A 16,281-nucleotide genomic window follows, 5' to 3' on the forward strand; every position below is an offset into this window, starting at 1 on the left:
CCCCAAAAAAATGGAGACGCTATGGGTGATAAAAAATGGCGCAATTTTTTATTTTTTTTTTACAAACTTTAGATTTTTTTTCACCACTTAAATAAAAAATAACCTATACATGTTTGGTGTCTATGAACTCGCAATGACCGGGAGAATCATCATGGAAGGTCAGTTTTAGCATTTGGTGAACATGGTAAAAAAAAATGTGGAATTGAATCGTTTTTGCAATTTCACCGCACTTGGATTTTTTGCCCCATTTCCCAGTATACGTTATGGCATTGTTCAAAAGTAGAACTTGTCCTGCAAAAAAACAAGCCCTTTTGACAAAAATATTAAAAAAAAATGATGGCTCTAGGAAGAAGGAGAGGAAAAAATACAAAAATTAAAAAAAATTGAATATGGCCCGGGTTGTGAAGGGGTATTGTTCTGATACTAATAATAGTAATTATTACTTAATAATAAATTATGTAAAATATCAATGTTAAAATTGCATATAGCGGTTTCTTTACTTTAAAAAAAAAAAAAATTACGATCTTTCAATATTATCATTCAAATACTATGGCGGATAGGGAGCTGAAATTACAAATGAACTACTTAAATCTGACTTAATCGAAGTAGCCTTTATATGACATGCCCGCATGTGGAATTTTAATATCTTAAATGTTTAAAAGGGTATATTCTGTTCTAACACTGGGTGAAATTAAAAAGAAACCGTAAAATCACAAAGATGAAGTGCATCCTGGTTAATAAATTTCAAATGAACAATGACTGCCTTGGTGCAAAGCAATATCAGTTCTTACCTTGGGGCATTAATAAAGACTGGAGGTTTTGGGGAGGGGGAAAAACAATATTATCTATTAAAATTCTAAGCCGTGTTTCAATATTAAAAGGATATGTGATGAATTTTCACTGTTAGTTAGACAGGGTCGCAGATTAATTTCATTTTTTTTTTTCCTTGGTCAGCATTCTGTTGATAATTAATCAAAGGCAGAATTTCTTAATGAAACACTTCTCATAAGGTGATAATTAGTAGGAAGGAGACACCCTACAGATAGTAACTGCTAGATCTCTGATTACCAGAGAGAAACCAGGGTTTTGGTCAATGGACTTGGTTATGGAAGCTTCTTTTTTTGTGCCTATTTTGGAAGATTTTGTATATTAGTGTATGTGTGTATGTAGTGATGAGTGAACAGGCTGGGGTAAGGTGTTATCTGAGCATGCTCATGTCCTAACCGAGCGTCTTCGGCGTGCTCGAAAACAATGTTCTAGTCCCCGCGGATGCATGTCACGTGGCTGTTCGACAGGTGCAACACATGCAGGGATTGCCTGTTTGTTAAACAATACCTGCATGTGTTGCTGCTGTCAAACAGCCACGAGACATGCATCCGCGGGGACTAGAACATATTAATCAAGCACTGCGAAGACACTCGTTTAGGACCCGAGCATGAACAGATAACACCTTATTCCAGCACGTTCGCTCATCACTAATCATATCCTCTAAGAAATAGCACCAGGGTCTGGCTATGGAACGAAGTCCAAATAGACTTATGAAATAAGATACAACAGGATAAGAGCAGGTATAGAGGTAGACAAGTGTATAAACTTATAATAGAAAAAAAAACAGTGTAATCCTAGTGATCTTAGCATCAGAACCAGGGACCCACCACACTTGACGCGCGTTTCGCCGTGAAAAGCTTCATCCAGGGATGAAGTGTCCGGTGTGGTGGGTCCCTGGCTATTGGCTCTTAGCCTTACTTAAAAGTGTTGTGTTGTCGAAGTTTCTTACTTTTTTTTTTGCTTTTCTGGCTTAGGTCGAGGTTTTTGGTGATAGATGGATAGATAGATAGATAGATAGATAGATAGATAGATAGATAGATAGATCAATAGATAGACTTGAAGAAAGGAAAAGAGAGAAAGGAATGAAGGAAGGAAGGAAGAAAGGAAAACAGAGAAAGGAAGGAAGGAAGGAAGGAAGGAAAAGAGAGGAAGGAAGGAAGGAAGGAAGGAAAAGAGAGGAAGGAAGGAAGGAAGGAAGGAAGGAAGGAAGGAAGGAAAAGAGAGAAAGGAAGGACGGAAGGAAGGAAGGAAAAGAGAGAAAGGAAAGAAGGAAGGAAGAAAGGAAAAGAGAGAAAGGAAGGAAGGAAGAAAGGAGGGAAGGAAGGAAGAAAGGAAAAGAGAGAAAGGAAGGAATGAAGGAAAAGAGAGAAAGGAAGGAAGGAAGGAAGGAAGAAAGGAAAAGAGAGAAAGGAAGGAAGGAAAAGAGAGAAAGGAAGGAAGAAAGGAAGGAAGGAAGGAAGGAAGGAAAAGAGAGAAATTAAGGAGAAGAGAGAAAGGAAAGAAGGAAGAAAGGAAAAGAGAGAAAGGAAGGAAGGAAGGAAAAGAGAGAAAGGAAGGAAGGAAGGAAGAAAGGAAAAGAGAGAAAGGAAGGACGGAAGGAAGGAGAAGAGAGAAAGGGAAGAAGGATGGAAGAAAGGAAAAGAGAGAAAAGAAGGAAGGAAGAAAAAGGAAGAAATATTTTGAAAAGTAAGTAACAACCAACTAACTATTCCCCAAATTGAGCTGTGATAGTATTGTATATAGTAGTAATGATAATAATATCTGCTCATCTATCATCCGCCACTAATTGAGTCCTGTTCAGGCTCCAGCCACAGATAGCACACGTCCTAGCTGACCCTTAAGGTGACAGTCCATACAATAAACGCCGTATCTTCCTGCATCTGTCTAACACTTCATAACGGAGCTTTGTCCAATACTGAGATTTGCATTTTCTCATCTGGTGAATGACAGGTACAGATTTTATTTTTCGTATAAGGTTGTAGGTTTTTATTATAAAATCCTCCAGAAAGGCTCCAAATTTCCAGATAAAGCCTGTAGGCAGGAGGCCTTTGTGTAGATGAGATTATTGATAGTTATTGAAAGTATCTAAATGGGATTTACAAATTGGACTGCTGTTCCTTTAATAGAATTCCAGATAATCTGTTATCGCAACAAGACACCCAGAGAATTATTTATACAGATTGGGCCGGGGCTGCAGCAAATTTCAATTATTCTAAACAGCTTTAATACATGTGGGTGCAGGAGGCAGCCCCTAATCCGAGCGCCTCTGCTACATTTACCACCGCCTTATGTGCAGCGTTTGTAGTTAATCTGCCGGCCATGATTACATATATATAGATACATCAAGATGTGACTCTAATAAGGAGATGTAGCACTAGTAGAAGTGGGTGATACAAAATTACTAATAGTCGTGTCATTGTAACTGTTATCAACAAGAAGGGTGCAGCGGGGGAGGGGTATCAGGATATCATGAGATATCGGGACACAGAAAGGAAGTAGTCTTCACCAATACTTATCAGTAAAGTACTAGAAATAAATCACAATAGTAGAAGTATTGCCGGGATAGTAACAAGCATTAGCTGTGCGGGTAATTAGGGGAATTTATCAATTGGTTCTCTCACTGCTGTGCTTGCCAACAAGGGTTTTGCCACCAAGTATTAACCCCTTCATGACCCAGCCTATTTTGACCTTAATGACCTGGCCGTTTTTTGCAATTCTGACCAGTGTCCCTTTATGAGGTAATAACTCGGGAACGCTTCAACGGATCCTAACGGTTCTGAGATTGTTTTTTCGTGACATATTGGGCTTCATGTTAGTGGTAAATTTAGGTTGATAATTTTTGCGTTTATTTGTGAAAAAAATGGAAATTTGGCTAAAATTTTGAAAATTTCGCAATTTTCAAATTTTGAATTTTTATTCTGTTAAACCAGAGAGTTATGTGACACAAAATAGTTAATAAATAACATTACCCACATGTCTACTTTACATCAGCACAATTTTGGAAACAAATTTTTTTTTTGCTAGGAAGTTGTAAGGGTTAAAATTTGACTAGCGATTTCTCATTTTTACAACAAAATTTACAAAACCATTTTTTTTAGGGACCACCTCACATTTGAAGTCAGTTTGAGGGTTCTATATGGCTGAAAATACCCAAAAGTGACACCATTCTAAAAACTGCACCCCTCAAGGTACACAAAACCACATTCAAGAAGTTTATTAACTCTTCAGGTGCTTCACAGCAGCAGAAGCAACATGGAAGGAAAAAATGAACATTTAACTTTTTAGTCACAAAAATGATGTTTTAGCAACAATTTTTTTATTTTCCCAAGAGTAAAAAGAGAAACAGGACCCCAAACGTTATTGTACAATTTGTCCTGAGTACGCCGATACCTCATATGTGGGGGGAACCACTGTCTGGGCGCACGAAAGGGCTCTGAAGGGAAGGAGCGCCATTTGACTTTTTCAATGAAAAATTGGCTCCAATCTTTAGCGGACACCATGTCGCGTTTGGAGAGCCCCCGTGTGCCTAAACATTGGAGCTTCCCCACAAGTGACACCATTTTGGAAACTAGACCCCCAAAGGAGCTTATCTAGATGCATAGTAAGCACTTTGAACCCCCAGGTGCTTCACAAATTGATCCGTAAATATAAAAAAGTACTTTTTTTTCACAAAAAATTTATTTTAGCCTCAATTTTTTCATTTCCACATGGGCAACAGGATAAAATAGATCCTAAAATGTGTTGGACAATTTCTCCTGAGTACACCGATACCTCACATGTGGGCGTAAACCACTGTTTGTGCACACGGCAAGGCTCGGAAGGGAAGGAGCGCCATTTGACTTTTGAATGAAAAATTAGCTCCAATCGTTAGCGGACACCATGTCGCGTTTGGAGAGCCCCTGTGTGCCTAAACATTGGAGCTCCCCCACATGTGACCCCATTTTCGAAACTAGACCCCCCAAGGAACTTATCTAGATGCATAGTGAACACTTTGAACCCCCAGGTGCTTCACAAATTGATCCGAAAAAATGAAAATTTACTTTTTTTCACAAAAAATTTCATTTAGCCTCAATTTGTTCATTTCCTCATGGGCAACAGGATAAAATGGATCCTAAAATTTATTAGGCAATTTCTCTTGAGTACACCGATACCTCACATGTGGGGGTAAACCACTGTTTGGGCAGGCGGCAGGGCTTGGAAAGGAAGGAGTGCCATTTGACTTTTTGAATGAAAAATTAGCTCCAATCGTTAGCGGACACCATGTCACATTTGGAGAGCCCCTGTGTGCCTAAACATTGGAGCTCCCCCACAAGTGACCCCATTTTGGAAAATAGACCTCCCATGGAACTAATCTAGATGTGCAGTGACCACTTTAAACCCCCAAGTGCTTCATAGAAGTTTATAACGCAGAGCCGTGAAAATAAAAAATCATTTTTCTTTCCTCAAAAATTATTTTTTAGCCTGTAATTTTTTATTTTCACAAGAGTAACAGGAGAAATTGGACCCCAAATGTTGTCCAGTTTGTCCTGAGTACGATGATACCCCATATGTTGGGGTAAACCACTGTTTGGGCACACGTCGGGGCTCAGAAGGGAAGTAGTGACTTTTGAAATGCAGACTTTGATGGAATGGTCTGCGGGCATCACGTTGCGTTTGCAGAGCCCCTGATGTGCCTAAACAGTAGAAACCCCCCACAAGTGACCACATTTTGGAAACTAGACCTCCCAAGGAACTTATCTAGATATGTGGTGAGCATGTTCAACCCCCAAGTGCTTCACAGAAGTTTACAACGCAGAGCCTTGAAAATAAAAAAATCATTTTTCTTTCCTCAAAAATTATGTTTTAGCAAGCAATTTTTTATTTTCACAAGGGTAACAGGAGAAATTGGACCCCAATATTTGTTGCCCAGTTTGTCCTGAGTAAACTGATACCCCATATGTGTGGGTAAACCACTGTTTGGGTGCACGTCAGGGCTTGGAAGGGAAGTAGTGACGTTTTGAAATGCAGACTTTGATGGAATGGTCTGCCGGCGTCACGTTGCATTTGCAGAGCCTCTGATGTGCCTAAACAGTAGAAACCCCCCATAAGTGACCCCATTTTGGAAACTAGACCCCCCAAGGAACTTATCTAGATGTGTGGTGAGCATGTTCAACCCCCAAGTGCTTCACAGAAGTTTACAACGCAGAGCTGTGAAAATAAAAAATCATTTTTCTTTCCTCAAAAATTATGTTTTAGCAAGCAATTTTTTATTTTCACAGGGGTAACAGGAGAAATTGGACCCCAATATTTGTTGCCCAGTTTGTTGTGAGTACGCTGATACCCCATATGTGGGGGTAAACCACTGTTTGGGCGCAAGTCAGGGCTCGGAAGGGAAGTAGTGACATTTGAAATGCAGACTTTGATGGAATGGTCTGCGGGCGTCATGTTGCATTTGCAGAGCCCCTGATGTGCCTAAACAGTAGAAACCCCCCACAAGTGACCCCATTTTGGAAACCAGACCCCCCAAGGAACTTATCTAGATGTGTGGTGAGCACTTTCAACGCCCAAGTGCTTCACAGAAGTTTGTAACGCAGAGCCATGAAAATAAAAAATAATTGTTCTTTCCTGAAAAATGATGTTTTAGCAAGTAATTTTTTATTTTCACAAGGGTAACAGGAGAAATTGGACCCCAATAGTTGTTGCCCAGTTTGTCCTGAGTACGCTGGTACCCCATATGTGGGGGTAAACCACTGTTTGGGCGCACGTCGGGGCTTGGAAGGGAGGGAGCACCATTTGACTTTTTGAACGCAAGATTGGCTGGAATCAATGGTGGCGCCATGTTGTGTTTGGAGAACCCTGATGTGCCTAAACAGTGGAAACCACTCAATTCTAACTTCAACACTAACCCCAACACACCCCTAACCCTAATCCCAACTGTAGCCATAACCCTAATCACAACCCTAACCCCAGCACACCCGTAACCCTAATCCCAATCCAAACCCTAACCACAACTGTAACCCCAACACACCCCTAACCCTATCCGTAACCCTAACCACAAGCCTAATCTTAACCCTATTTCCAACCCTAGCCCTAATTCCAACCCTAACCCTAAGGCTATGTGCCCACGTTGCGGATTCGTGTGAGATTTTTCCGCACGATTTTTGAAAAATCCGCAGGTAAAAGGCACTGCGTTTTACCTGCGGATTTACAGCGGATTTCCAGTGTTTTTTTGTGCGGATTTCACCTGTGGATTCCTATTGAGGAACAGGTGTAAAACGCTGCGGAATCCGCACAAAATTGACATGCTGCGGAAAATACAACGCAGCGTTTCCACACGCTATTTTCCGCACCATGGGCACAGCAGATTTGGTTTTCCATAGGTTTACATGGTACTGTAAACCTGATGGAACACTGCTACGAATCCGCAGCGGCCAATCCGCTGCTGATCTGCAGCCAAATCCGCACCGTGTGCACATGCCCTAACCCTACCCCTAACCCTACCTTTAACCCTACCCCTAACCCTACCCCTAACCCTACCCCTAACCCTACCTCTAACCCTAGTTCTAACCCTAGTGGAAAAAGAAAAAAAAAATATTTTCTTTATTTTATTATTGTCCCTACCTATGGGGGTGATAAAGGGGGGGGTCATTTACTATTTTTTTTATTTTGATCACTGTGATATAACCTATCACAGTGATCAAAATATACCTGGAGCGAATCTGCCGGCCGGCAGATTCGGCGGGCGCACTGCGCATGCGCCCGCCATTTTGGAAGATGGCGGCGCCCATGGAGAAGACAGACGGACACCGGGAGGCCCGGTAAGTATGAGGGGGGGATCTGAGCATGGGGGGTGGATCAGAGGACGGGGGGGTGGCATCGGAGCACGGGGGAAGTGGGCAGGAGGACGGGGGAGCGGACAGGACGGCGGAGGGGAGCGGAGGACTGGGGAGGAGATCGGTGGTGGTGGGGGGGTACATCAGTGTTTCCAGCCATGGCCGATGATATTGCAGCATCGGCCATGGCTGGATTGTAATATTTCACCAGTTTTTTAGGTGAAATATTACAAATCGCTCTGATTGGCAGTTTCACTTTCAACAGCCAATCAGAGCGATCGTAGCCACGAGGGGGTGAAGCCACCCCCCCCTGGGCTGAAGTACCACCCCCCCTGTCCCTGCAGATCGGGTGAAATTGGAGTTAACCCTTTCACCCGATCTGCAGGGACGCGATCATTCCATGACGCCACATAGGCATCACAGGTCGGATTGGCACCGACTTTCATGACGCCTACGCGGCGTCATGGGTCGGGAAGGGGTTAAGTCTTGTTTGCCAGAGGGATCAAATACTTATTTCTCACTGCAAAATGCAAAATAAATTTATATAATTTATACAATGTGATATTCTGGATTTTATTTTTGATATTCTATCTCTCAATGTTAAAAATTAACCTACCCTTAAAATTATAGACTGTTCATGTGTTTGGCAGTGGGCAAACTTACAAAATCAGCAAGGGATCAAATACTTATTTCTCCCACTGCATATATTCTATCTATCCAACCAAAATTCAAGAAAAAAAAAAAAAATGAGCATATACTCTGTAGTAAGTATATAAGTAAATAGTAACAGTGCATGTAAATAACCTAGGGCACTTAGTTAACACTATTTTGATTAAAAAAAAGTGTAAAAGCCATCTCGCCGCGACAAGGTGTATCCTGTCAGGACGGTACTATACTGTCTCTAATATTAAAGCTTTGTCTTGTGTCAGCCAACCTCAATGTTCAGACACGTGCCCACGTGAAGCTAGGTAAATGAGATGCCTAGCTCCAAAAGGGGGGCCACATTCCTGGTTGTACATAGTACAAGAAACTACAGTAAAACCAAATAAATGAGCCGCAGTATAAGTTGGTATACGGACAATGTATAAAGGCACGTTCAGACAGTGGCCATTTCACAGACAAAACGCCTTTCCGAGCTATTCATTTAATCTATATAGCTTCCCATGGACACGTGTCTGAACATTTGGGCCCACAAGGTGAGGTTTTAATACTAAAGAGAGGATAGGACCATCCTGATGGGTACACCTTGTCGTGGTTAGATGTTTTTTATACTTTTTGATGAAAACAGTTTTATCTAAGTATCCTATGTTATTTACATGTACTAATACTATATACTTACTTACTGCAGGGTATATGCTCATTTTATTTTTTTCTTCGGTTTGCCTGTGAAATGTCCACAGTGTGAATGTGCTCTTACACATTGCACGTAGACCAATTTAATCTCTTGCTCATCTCTTTGTATTATCTATATATCTAATCCATCTATGTATCTACTGTATAGTGGGGGCTGTAATATTTTGGACACCCCTGTTCAAAATTACTGTTATTGTGAACAGTTAGGCAAGTATTTGATCGCTAAAAGGGCTAAAGATAAAGGTGACGCATATCCATTGTATTTTAGGCAAAAAAATAAGTGAAAAAGTGTTTCCCTATTCCTGATGTCCTGTTCTTTTGTATTCTATTGTATGTTTGTCACAATTAAATGTTTCAAGTCAGCAGACAAATTTAAATGTTAGACAAAGATAATACAAGTAAACACAAAATGTAGTTTTTAAATGAAGGTCTTTATTATTAAGGTAAAAATAATCCAATCCTACAGGGACCTGTGTGAAAAAGTGATTGACATCCCTCCCCCCTTAAAACATGAATTAACTGTGGTTTGTCACATCTTTGGGAAGTTGAGTTCTTATTCCGTAGCTACACTGAGGCCTGATCACTGCCACACCTGTTCTCAATCAAGAAATCACTTAAATAGGACCTGCCTTACAAAGTGAAGATCAAAAGATCCTCAAAAGCTAGATATCATGACCCAATCCAAAGAATTTCTGGAATAAATGAGAAACAAAGTAATTGAGCCATTGAAAGCCATTTCTAAAGCTTTGGGACTCCAGCAAACCTCAATGAGAGGCATTATCCACAAATGATGAAAGCATGGAACAATGGTGAACCTTCCCAGGAGAGGCCTGCCTACCAAAATTACCCCAAGAGCGCAGCGACAACTCATCCCTAAGGTTACAAAAGACCCAAAGCAATAGTCAAAGAACTGCAGGCCTCACTTGCCTCAGTTTATTTCAGGGTTCATGACTCTAGAATGATATAATGCGGTGCTCACTGTAGAGAGTTGGTGCTCTAAAGTAAAAAATAGTCAATCAATCATATGGCAAACTCTGGAACTCAGAAATGAAGTTTTATTAATGCAGAATGAAGTTCCAAAAACTCAAATGACAAATAGCAGATCCATGTAAGTGCAGACATGTATAATTCATTAATATTTCGGCATTATATTGCCTTTTGAAAGAGATCTGTGCAAAAATGGCATGCATAGCAGAGTTCAAAGACAAAAGCCACTCCTGAGCAATAAGAACATAAAGGCTTATATCAGTTTTGCCAGAAAACATTTTGATGATCCCCAAGACTTTTGGGAGAATACTCTGTGGACTGACGAGACAAAAGTTGAAAGGTATATCTCCCATTGCATCTGATGTACAAGTAACGAAGCATTTCTCAAAAGGAACATCATACCAACAGTAATGTATGGTGGTGGTAGTGTGATGGTCTGGGGCTGTTTTGCTGCTTCAGGGCCTGGAAGACTTGTGGTAAATCGAACCACAAATTCTACTGTCTACCAAAAGATTCTGAAAGAGAATGTCCGGTTCGTGTGCACTTGCACCTTACACATATACCATGCCTATTATTTTTCACAATATTTAATTGCTACACAGTACTTGCACAGCATTTGCACTTTAGGTTGTGTCTATACTAACTTACCTGTCCAGGATCTGATGAGTAGTTAGTCCAGCACATGCACTTGCGCCTTACTGTTTCTAGGTCTACCCTAAACATTTAGGGTTTAATAATGGGACACTTTAGCATAGACCTTTCTTTGTGATTTTGAAAGTTAATGCACAACATTTCATTTTTGGCATATGTGTATATATACACTGCTCAAAAAAAATAAAGGGAACACTTAAACAACATAATCTAACTCCAAGTAAATCAAACTTCTGTGAAATCAAACTGTCCATTTAGGAAACAATACTGATTGACAATCAATTTCACATGCTGTTGTGCAAATGGAATTGACAACCAACAGATGGAAGATATTGGCAATTATCAAGACACCCGCTATAAAGGAGTGGTTCTGCAGGTTGGGACCACAGACCACATCTCAGTATCAATGCTTTCTGGTTGATGTTTTGGTCACTTTTGAATGTTGGTTGTGCTTTCACACTCGTGGTAGCATGAGACGGACTCTACAACCCACACAAGTGGCTCAGGTAGTGCAGCTGATCCAGGATGGCACGTCAATGCGAGCTGTGGCAAATAGGTTTGCTGTGTCTGTCAGCGTAGTGTCCAGAGGCTGGAGGTGCTACCAGGAGACAGGCCAGTACACCAGGAGATGTGGAGGGGGCCATAGGAGGGCAACAACCAAGCAGCAGGACCACTACCTCCGCCTTTGTGCAAGGAGGAACAGGAGGAGCACTGCCAGAGCCCTGCAAAATGACCTCCAGCAGGCCACAAATGTGCATGTGGTGAATATAAACGTGAGCACTGCTGACAGAGGTGCACGGGTAGGCTCCCACACCATATAGTTAATCAATATAAAACCCGGCACTCAACTTCGATTTGGCTGCTGAAGGTTTATTGTGTAGTATCAACACTAAAACGTTTCGGTCCTGTGGACCTTCATCAGTTACTACATCGTGAGAATAATAAAGAAATAAACATAATCATATAACAAAAAAGAAAAAACAAAGCAAAAAAAACATAGGTATTTACAACGATATGTACAAAGTATAAACATGGTCATGTATCAGGAATAAACAAGTACATTATAGCGCTTAGAGACCGAGGCATACCTAATAGTGAGGTGAGAGGAGAAAAGATCTCTTGGCCAATAGAGCCCTATTGGTGTAGCTAAAAGGAAAAAGGGGTGGTATTATTACAATGAGGGCAAATGTAATATAGTGGTCCTCAAGCACTGGCCCCAGGTAAGTACCTTAATGTCCAGAGTGCCTCCAAGATAGCAGCATTGAGGCTGGAAGAAAATAATGAAGATTGGACAAAGTCCTTGTAAGTGAGTCATGCGGCGGAGTCCGGTGGGCGTGGCTAAATACCGATGTGGTGGCGCCGCTAGAAGATTGCGCTAGTTACCTGTGCTGTGTCCGGGTGTAGACGCAGTGTCCACCGCTTGTCCCAACATATGCCGGAGTGCAGTGGACCGGTATAAGCGCTTCATTATTTTCTTCCAGCCTCAATGCTGCTATCTTGGAGGCACTCTGGACATTAAGGTACTTACCTGGGGCCAGTGCTTGAGGACCACTATATTACATTTGCCCTCATTGTAATAATACCACCCCTTTTTCCTTTTAGCTACACCAATAGGGCTCTATTGGCCAAGAGATCTTTTCTCCTCTCACCTCACTATTAGGTATGCCTCGGTCTCTAAGCGCTATAATGTACTTGTTTATTCCTGATACATGACCATGTTTATACTTTGTACATATCGTTGTAAATACCTATGTTTTTTTTTTGCTTTGTTTTTTCTTTTTTGTTATATGATTATGTTTATTTCTTTATTATTCTCACGATGTAGTAACTGATGAAGGTCCACAGGACCGAAATGTTTTAGTGTTGATACTACACAATAAACCTTCAGCAGCCAAATCGAAGTTGAGTGCCGGGTTTTATATTGATTAACAAATGTGCATGTGTCTGCACAAACGTTAGAAACCGACTCCATGAGGATGGTCTGAGGGCCCGACATCCACAGATGGGGGTTGTGCTCACAGCCCAACACCGTGCAGGACGCTTGGCATTTGCCACAGAACACCAGGATTGGCAAATTCGTCACTGGCGCCCTGTGCTCTTCACAGATGAAAGCAGGTTCACACTGAGCACATGTGACAGATGTGACAGAGTCTGGAGACACCGTGGAGAGCGATCTGTTGCCTGCAACATCCTTCAGCATGACCGGTTTGGCAGTGGGTCAGTAATGGTGTGGGGTGGCATTTCTTTGGAGGGCCGCACAGCCCTCCATGTGCTCGCCAGAGATAGCCTGACTGCCATTAGGTACAGAGATGAGATCCTCAGACCCCTTGTGAGACCATATGCTGGTGCGGTTGGCCCTGGGTTCATCCTAATGCAGGACAATGCCAGACCTCATGTGGCTGGAGTGTGTCAGCAGTTCCTGCAAGATGAAGGCATGGAAGCTATGGACTGGCCCGCCCGTTCCTCAGACCTGAGTCCGATTGAGCACATCTGGGACATCATGTCTCGCTCCATCCACAACGTCACATTGCACCACAGACTGTCCAGGAGTAGGCGGATGCTTTAGTCCAGGTCTGGGAGATCCCTCAGGAGACCATCCGCCGCCTCATCAGGAGCATGCCCAGGCATTGTACAGTAGGGAGGTCATACAGGCACATGGAGGCCACACACAATACTGAGCATCTTTTCCTTGTCATGAGACATTTCCACTGAAGTTGGATCAGCCTGTAATTTGATTTTCCACTTTGATTTTGAGTATCATTCCAAATCCAGACCTCCATGGGATATTCATTTTGATTTACATTGATAATTGTTATGTTTTATTGTTATGGACACATTCCACTATGCAATGAATAAAAATTTGCAACTGTAATATTTCATTCAGGGATATCTAGGATGTGGTACTTTAGTGTTCCCTTTATTTTTTTGAGAAATGTATATCCTCATTAGTATGATAAAAAAAATTATATTTCTATGCACAGCACTTTATTCACCAATTATGTATATGTTCATTCAATAATGCTTATTATTTGATTTTATTTAATTTTTGGACATTGCACATATTTTGTATATATTATTTTTTATTCATTTTTTTCATCTGTATGGTCACATACTGCCAGTTTTCCGTTTTTCATCTCCTCTAGTATTATTTTTTGTGTATTTTAAGGTATTTTTCTTGATTTTTATTTATTACCAATAAACATTATAAATTTTACCTGGGCTCAGCACTTCAATTTTTCCCTGTAGGTTTTCTCTGTGTATTAATGTAGCAGAGTTTTGTGTGCGTTGATGTAGCAGAGCTGTGTGCAATGTTGTACACCTCTGTGTATTAATGTAGCATGGTTTTGTGTGCGTTGATGAAGCAGAGCTGTGTGTAATGTTATACACTTCTGTGTATTAATGTAGCATGGTTTTGTGTGCGTTGATGAAGCAGAGCTGTATTTAATGTTGTTCACTTCTGTGTATTAATGTAGCAGGGTCTTGTGTGCGTTGATGAAGCAGAGCTGTGTGTAATGTTGTACACCTCTGTATATTACTGTAGCATGGTTTTGTGTGCGTTGATGTAGCAGAGCTGTCTGTAATGTTGTACATCTCTGTGTATTAATGTAGCCAGGTTTTGTGTGTGTTGATGTAGCAGAGCTGTGTGTTATGTTGTACACCTCTGTGTATTAATGTAGCAGGGACTTGTGTGCGTTGATGAAGCAGAGCTGTGTTTAATGTTGTACACCTCTGTGTATTATTGTGGCAGAGTTTTGTGTGCATTCATGAAGCAGAGCTGTGTAATGTTATACACTTCTGTGTATTAATGTAGCAGGGTTTTGTGTGTTAATGCAGCAGAGCTGTGTGTGTGCAGCAGAGCTCTGTTTGTGCATATAGCAGAGCTGTGTGTTTATGTATCAGAGCTATATGTGTATACATATATACAGGAACGGCCAGTGTGCATGTACTGTGCATGCAGCAGTGTTGTGTATATTTGTGCACTGCAGAATGTACGTCATGAGTGTTCTGTAAATCTGTATGCGCATAATACATGCTGCAGAGAATATTATTATTCTGTTACCTCCCTATTCAACCCTAGTGCAAATTAGTGATATTGACCCCTTTCCTTCTTTACACCTGCAGGGAAATTTTAGTTAGATGAAAACTTGTTTTTTTCTACTTTTGCTCTCTAAACCTAGGGTGCATCCTATAGTAAGGTGAGTCCTATAGTCCAAAAAATGCAGTACTTATAAAATTGAGGCATTAGGTGCACAAATTGGCTAATTCAAAAAAATTACACCTGGTTGTGGTGGGTGGGCACGGACGAATTGGCCAATTTTTGTGCTAAGTAGTTCAATTTTATAAGTATAGTCTATATGGCATATAGACCTCAATCCTATGAACCCTGATCTCAACCTTATCGAATACCTTTGGAATGAATAAGATCACAGATTGTGATCCAAATGATCTTATCCAACATCAGTGTCTCACCTCATAAATGCTCTTCTGGATGAATGGGCAAAAACGCCTCCAGAATCTTGTCGAAATCCATTGCTGAAGCGTGGAAGCTGTTATATCTGCACAAGAGGGTCCTACTCCATATTAATGATGGTGGATGTAGGATAGGATGTCATAAAAGTTCACGTAGGTGGAGTGGGGAACAATACTTTTGTCCATACAGTGTATCTAAAATAGAGACAATACAGAAAGCTATTTTTTTTTTGTTTTGAAATATTTCTGCATTTCAGAAAAAAATGGGGCTACCAAAACAACGGAGGAGAGAAGAGAGAAGAGCGGGCACGGGAGAGGATCTGTTAAACACTCTACACCCGGTTCATTTTTCTATTTTATGCCAACTTAGCATTTAAGCGTAAAACATCCGGATCCGCTGTTCGGGCAGAATGAAGCAACCGACCACTTCCCTTTGAAGGGGTTTTCTCATTAAATTAATTTATCATCTATCCCAGGGTCAGGGAACCTTTTTTACTGCCAAGTACCATTTTGATATCTATACCATTACTCAGGAACCGGAAAAAATTGTCAATTTAAAAATGATCCTGCTATATTTGGTGAAACATTTAATTAACTCACCCCTAATGTGATGGCTGGAGCTGCTTCTCTTTGGTGCGGCTGTGATGTTAGGCGCTATTGATGATGTTGCTACTTGCAAATGCTGTACCAGGTTTGTGTTGCTCCGGAGCACAGTCGAATCTTAATGATGATAAGTTTTGTAAAGAACGGCTTCCAGCAGTAAGTAGTTCTGACACAGAGGTATATTTCAATGTATATCTCCTGGGAAATGCATCATTGCTCGTATAACGTTTATAGAACTCATGGAGTGGGAGGTTCGCAGTTTACAACACATAAGGGACACTGAGACTCTGCTGTATACACATCACATAGGAGACACCAAGACTCTGCTGTATATACTTGATAAAGACCTGCTACAGCTCAAAACATTGTACTTTTATGGTGGAATAAAGCTTCTTTTCTTCACCTGGATTGGACACTGTTCTCATTTCTTCTGATTGCTGCTATGTTCCAAGTGGGTTCCTTGGATTGAGAGCGGGCGTACACACTTAGTGAGTACTGTCAGCCTTTTCTTTCTGTGTCTGCTGTATATACATCACATCGGAGACACCGAGACACTGCTGTATATACATCACATAGG

Source organism: Ranitomeya variabilis, chromosome 7, assembly GCF_051348905.1.
Source record: "Ranitomeya variabilis isolate aRanVar5 chromosome 7, aRanVar5.hap1, whole genome shotgun sequence".
Classification (NCBI taxonomy): domain Eukaryota; kingdom Metazoa; phylum Chordata; class Amphibia; order Anura; family Dendrobatidae; genus Ranitomeya; species Ranitomeya variabilis.